Raw genomic sequence first — 7,401 nt, forward strand, 5'->3', positions numbered from 1 at the left:
ATCATCTGAGCTGCAAATGTACTTATTGCTTGATTGCTTTTAAAAATAAATGATACAAAGAGGGTTTCTACAATCAGTTCATTTCTTTTCCTCTCACTCTCTTCTTAATATGCTCTGATATGGCTTCTGATCTCACTGATCTACGGAAAAGGATCTCTCCAAAGTTACCAGTGACCTCTTTTTTTGCCAAATGCAATGGGCTTTTCTCAGTTTTCATCTTTCTTGACTTCTCTGCTGGTTGTGGCACTGTTGGTCATGCTTTTCTTGATACTCTCAGGGTTTTCATGATACCACTCCCTTCTGATTCTCTTTCCCTCTCTCTACTTTTTCTCAGTCACTTTTGCTGGACGTTCATCCACTTTGTATCCACTAACTGAGGGTGTTCCACAGGACTATGTCCTTGACCCTCTTCTCATTACCATCTAGTTTGTTTCACTTGATGAGTTCATTAAAGACCTTGGATTCAATAGCACGCTTCTCAGTTAGATTTATCCAGTCTTAACCTCTCTTTTAATCTCCAGACTCACACATCCAGATGCTTATTGGACATCTCAGACTGGCTGTCCTACAGACATCTTAAACTCAACATGTCAAAACTGAATTCAACTTTCTCCCCATGCTTTCCCAACTTCCTAAGTTTTCTGATACTATCAAGAATACCACCATCTTCTCAGTTATGTAGGTTTGCAATCTGGGTGTTATCCTTGACTCCTCTCTTTCACTTCTAAATCCCATCACTTGCTAAGTTAGGGTCAATTCAATCTTGATAACATCACCTGTGTCTCCCTCTGCTTTCTTCTGACATCTGTCCTACTCCAAGCCCTCATCATCTCATACATGTGTTACTGCAACAGCCTGCTGGTTAGTCCCCCAAATCTCTCCCCACTCTAGGCAATCCTTCATTCAGCTATTAAATTGATCTTCCTAAAGCAGATCTTCCTAAATGTGATCATTCCATCTGCCACTCCCACTAAGCAAATTCCAAGGGATCCCCATTACCTCTCTATTTTTCTGGCATTCAAACTTCTTTATAACTTTTCCTCCTGCTACCTTTTAAATTTTCTCTTACAATATCACCCTCTACCCCCTACCAATACTTTGTGGTCCAGCGATACTGACCCATTTACTGTTTCTTGCACAAGACATTCCATCTCCAGACTTCCTGATTTTTTGTTCACTGTCTCTTATGACTGGAATTGAATCCCTTTTCATCTCCATCATTTGACTTCCCTGGATTTCTTCAACATCTAGGTAAAATCCTACCCTCTACACAAAGCCTTTCCTGATCCTTCTTAATGCTAGTGCTTTCTGTCTCTTGATAACCTCCAATTAATCTTGTGTATATCTTGTTTGTATATAGCTGTTTCTCCATTTAGGTGAGCTCTTTGAGACCCAGGACTGTTCCTTGCATTCCCAGTACTTATAGTGCCTAGAACATAGTAAGTGTTCAACAAGTACTTATTGACTATTAGATTGTGATAAAACCCAACAAATTTCATAGGAAAAACCCATCTTATTGATGCTAACATTTTAACTGTTGTTTACCTGTGTTGTTATAAGGCAACACAAGATGATGTGAATGCCATTTCCTCTTAAGAAATAAAAGCGAATTGCACACAGAGAGCAGTGGAGAGGCCCGTGGTTGATACAAGAAGGATGAGGCATGTAATTATCAAGGAGCTCTAGTAACAGGAGTAAAAGACTGAAAAGATGTCATCAAGGAATCCTATGATTAGACAAGAAGATAAACTTGGGAAGTACCAAGAATGAAGTGTGATAAGTAGAGAACTAGAATCCTCCACATCAGAGGAAAGTGAGCAAAGTCTAAAGCACTCTGGATAATTGGAAAACTTTTAAGAAGGAATGGGTCAAGAGTTTAACAGGATGGTCAGGCATACCAGAGTTGTATCCTGCATCATTGGAGAGAACTCATAATTTGATGAGATCACAAATCCCACTGGAGTATTTGATTTATATTTCTTTGGGCTATGGTATTCCATAATATCAGCAAGGTATTGTCTCCTTTTAGACAGAAAATGTCCGAGGAAACAAGAATGAAAAAATACTTTGTACATTATGCCATCTGTTATTAACAATGAAACAGATTTCCTGCCTAATCTGCAACATATATATATATAGTCAAAATGAGTGGATCTTTGTCTTCCATTGGAATATAGGAATGGCTGTGATTCATCCACTAACTTGATTCAATAATTAACATAACTGCAAATCTTGCTTTCTGAATTGGTGGAGAATGTCCATAATCTTTTAAGTAAAGGCAGCATTCAATATTTGGGATTGTCAACCTAGAATATGTCACTATGTTGCTTCTAACATAATGAGTACTGAATTAAATTTTTTTTGTTGAAATTTGGCTGCCAAATCAATAATGTTTATTAGTGTCATGATTAAACTACAGTCATGTGCTATTCTCAAGTGCAGGTGGGTATTTTACTGATTCTTTTTAGCTCTTCAAAAAATCAGAATCAGAAAGAATGGTCTAGCATCCCATTTTTGAGATAGAAGGGACATTATGTCATCCAACTCCTCCAGTTTAACAATGTGATTTACCCAGGTATAGGAATGGATGCACACACACTCACACTCATACACACACATACGTATACACACACAGCTTGTTAGTGGCTTTTAGGAAATAGGCACTTGATTCCTTGACTTTATCTTTTTTCCCCTATACTTTGCAGGTTAGGTTAGAATTAGTCTAACTCTAACTTTAACTCATCTTCAATTCACATTTAGTTAAGCAAGTTTGTTCCTTAAATACAGAGACTGCCAACCTTTACTTTTTACATACCCAGTGCCTCAAAGTTCAAAATATAGAGTAGACACTTAATAAAAGATGTTGTCCATCATGTAGAAAGAACATATATTGAAACTGTAAACTACTCTGTAGAAAAATACCTATAAATTAATTTTCCTATATACCAGCATTCGGAGATAACTCTCTTTATGTTGACCTCAAATCATGAATGGCCTTTGAATAGTATATTATTGATTCAGTTCCAAATTCACTTAATTGTATGATATTAAGCTCACCTCTCTTCATCTTGGGGAGAGCATGAATAATTTCATCAAATGCTTTGTAGAAATACTGATATACTATGTCTACAACATTCCCCTAATGTACTGATTTAGTAATCCAGTCGGGGGGAAATTAGGTTTTCTTGGTATGACTTATTCTTCAGGAACACATGATTGTCCTTAATGATCATGACTTAATTTTCTAAATACTCCCAAAGCATCTCTTTAATAATATATTCTAGAATTATGCTAAATCAAAGTCAAATTCAACAACCCAATATACAAAATTCATAATCTTCTTTTATTTTGTTTTGAAAATTGTAATTTTTCTCTCTGTAAATCTTCAAAACCTTTCTCATCTTCCATGTTTTTTTCCAAAAATAGTCATAGTGACAATGTCACAATAAGTATGCCACTTTGCTAGTACCATATAACAGAATTCATCCAGATGTAATCATTTGAACTCATTGAGAACCAGTAAGTTTTTCCTTGTCTTTTTCTTGAGCTCTTCCATGGCCTGAGCCCGCTGAATATTTATTTTGGGTGTTTGGGATACAGAAGCCTTGACGTTTGTGTCTTTCCCTGATGGTAAGCATTGTTCTTCCTCATCCAAAAGGATGGGAGGAGATATCTGTTCACCAAGAAAGTAGCTTTCTATAGTCTTACTTTTTTCCCCTTTTTTGGGTATTTTCCCAACCAGTTACTTGACTTTTAGGTCCTTTGTCAAGAGTAGGGTATACTCTGGAAATCTGTGAGATCTCAGTTCCTCCAAGGTGGCGCAATCAAGCGTGTACTGGTCTGAATGCAGAGACGGTTTTTGTGTCCAGAATCTTAGCAGATAGCTCTCTACAGCCACTTGGCCTCCAGTTCCCAAGTCAGCACTGGGGGCTGATGTTCAGATAAGCTGGATGGGCAGGGCTGCCATTCAGTGTGAGACAAAGACCAGCTCTCCCAGGGCCTCCACACAGGGAGGAGGCAAGACTCAGCTCTTCAATGCCCCCAGGGGTTTTTATGCTCTAACAATGGAGCTTCCAGAGGGGCTGCTGTGCAGGCTCTGTGGCCACTGCCTGCTGCCAGAGCTGTGGGAAAGCCCTTCTCCCTTCCTGGTCTGCTGATTAAACCTGGTCACTGACCTTTGGTGCCTGTGGGCCGAGGGATCTGAGGACCCGCTACTGCGACTGGAGATTCTGCCCCCGAGGTGTCCTCCTCCCAGAGTTTCTTCATGCCGCCCTGCTTGGCCAAGGCTGGGCTGGGCTCTGTGCTCAGCTCCACGTCTGGTGCAACCGACGTTTCCCTGTGCCTTTCAGGTCACCATGGGATGGAAATCTCCTCCACTCTGTTGTTCTCCACTTCTGCTGCTCCAAAATTTGTTGAGAATCCCTCTCTACAGGTATTTTATGGGCTGTGGGGGGAGGCCTCTGCATAAGTGTGTCTGTCTAGTCCGCCATCTTGGCTCCACCCTGCTTCCTTGTCTTTTTCTTGCCCCAATATAATTTGAAGAAAGCAATTTTTCTTGACATTTACATTCATCACTAGTGGTAGCTCATTCTGAACTTTAGTGCTCGAAACTTGCCTCTCCTGTATTTCTCTTCCTTTACCTTACCTTGTTTCCATCTTCTTAACATACCACTTGAAAACCTATTCCTTGATGAATTCTCTCTATAGACATGTCTGTCTCTTTAAGCAAGTCCTCTTTCTGCCTCATCAAAATATATTACACTTATATTGTTAAAATTCCATTGTTGAAAGATTCCCATGTGTGTTGCATCTCCCTCCAGAATTTTAAGACACTGGAAGATACATATTCTTTCTCTGAACATTTTCAAATCCATTCGTGCAATATGTAGATGGATGTCACACTAGGACCACCCATATACTTTTTTGCTATCACTAATGCTATGATAGAAGGATTACTTTCTCCCCAGGTTCCTGTTATTTCTACTTTTGCAAACAGTACTAGTTGAGCACAATCATGACCAAAATATCAACTCCTTTCGTTGTTCCCTTTATGTTTTAAAGAATGAAATTATCATTATGACAAGCAATGATTTTTTTTGGAGGGGATTGCAATGCTTTTGTTGAATTCTTACAAAGCAGAATACAAATTCTGGTATTTAAAAATTATTATAAAGGAAAATTCTTGAACTGTATCACTTTATCTGGTACCTCATAGTGAAAATTCATTTTTCTACTTTCTTTTTATGGGATTGGCATATGTATGATTTTGTGTGTGTGTGTGTTTCTAACAGTTTCCAAATGGCATACCTTTCATGGGAGCAGTCATGGATATTAACACTGCAGAATGCAATATCACTTTGGTTGTCTTTAAGGATCGAAGGAAGAAAAATGGTTAATCAGATACTAGTGTAGTGTTCGATGCAGAAGTGGGAAACCAGTGACCTTGAGGCCACATGTGGCCCTCTGGGTCCTCAAGTGAAGACCTTAGATTGAATCCAAACTTCACAGGACAAATTTCCTTAATAAAAGAATTTGTTCTTTAAAACTTGGACTCAGTCAAAAGACCCCCCTCAAAGACCTAGAAGGCCACATATGACCTTGAGGCTGCAGGTTCTCCAGCCCTGGGAGAGAGTCCATTTCTTTATGAGCCTTGAAAAAGTTAGATTTACAATAACATTTCTAAATAGCTCCAGACTGAATTAGACATGGAGCAAGGGGAAAATTATCAATTGTTCTTTTTCCAGACCCCATAATCTGTAGAGTTGAAGTCCATTATCACTATAGTAACATATATGTTTTCCAGATTTATAATCTATTTCCTAAACTCCTAATCTATTTCCCATTTCTGTCCAGAGAGGGGATTTGTAAAATAATTCTATGCGATATCACTTCTGTATATCCTTCCATTAATACCACCACAATTTTATGTTTGATATTATATATTTCCTCATATGAGTATATTCTCAGAATCACAAAATTAGAGAAGTGGAAAGACTCTAAATGGTCAGCTAGTCCATCCTGCACACAAAAGGGATCTCTACCATCACATAGTAGACAACTGGTCATCCAGTCTCTGCTTGAAGACCTTTAAAAAGAGGTGTCACCACTTTCCAGGAAGATTATTTCACCTTTTATCAACTCCAGTTGTCAGAAAGTTTAGTGCTTCCCCTCTCTCCCCCCATATCAACCCTCAATTTTCCTTTTTTTCCAAATTTTACCCATTTCTCCTAGTTTTGCACTCTAGTAACAAATGAAACATATTTAATCTTTTAGCCTTATGAAAGCCCTTCCATTAAATTCCATTCATCCTATTCAATTTAATTTAATAAACATGTGTAAGACACTATGATATGTTCTAGAGATACAAAAGAAAAAACAAATTGGATAGTCTCTTTCCCTAATGAGTTTGTAATTCTACCAGAGATGTATATAGGTGATGGAGAGTGATCTGGAAGTCCTTCATCATTTTAGTTTCCATCCTCTAGGCATTCTCTAGGTTTGCTTCTCTCCTTGCTTAAATGATGTTTGACCAGGGTATGATGTTTCCACTGCCCTTTGTTAAAGTACATTATGCCTCTCTTAATGTGATCTGAGATCATGATAGAGTTCTAGCTGACATATTGCCTTGTTGCTTTACATTATTAAGATGGCAGTCCACTTGAACCTCAATATTTTTAATGGACTGCTAGCTAGCTATACATCTAATAAGATGACTTTTTTATTCTATTTTAGGATTTCACATTTATTTCTATCAAATTTCATCTTATTAGATGCTCCCCAATGCTCTAGACTGCCAAGATCTCTTCCTAATCCTGATCCTGTCAACTAGTATGTCAGCTACACAGTTTGGTATCATCTGTAAGTTTGATAAGCACGTCATTCATATCACCACTGAAGTCATTAATGCAAGTGTTAAATAACACAGGGCAAGGGCACTGATCCCTATAATCTGATTTATGAGAAAGGGAGTATCATAAAATAAACCTGAAATAAAGTTGAAACCAATTTGTGGAGAGTCTTGAATGAGAGTCTTAATTTGTGTCATGCAAAAAGATAAAAAAAATTAAAGTCGTGACTATAAAATCTAGTGTTTTTTCACTGAAGATTCACCCCAAAGACTCTCCCATAATGATGGTTATGCAACTGGTAAAGTGGGGCAGTGAATATCACTAAATTAATGGAACACACCCATATTTACCATTGTTTCCAACTTAAAAATGCGTTTATTTACTATATGGCTACAACCTTTCCTCTTGTTACTGTTCAGTCATTTTACAGTCATGCCTACTCTCTATGACCTCATTTAGGATTTTCTTGGCAAAGATACTGGAGCAGTTGGCTATTTCCTTCTCCAGTTCATATTACAGATGAGGAAACTGAGGCAAATGGTGGCTTGTCTAG

This window comes from Notamacropus eugenii, chromosome 1 (assembly GCF_028372415.1).
Source record: "Notamacropus eugenii isolate mMacEug1 chromosome 1, mMacEug1.pri_v2, whole genome shotgun sequence".
NCBI classification, from domain to species: Eukaryota; Metazoa; Chordata; class Mammalia; order Diprotodontia; family Macropodidae; genus Notamacropus; species Notamacropus eugenii.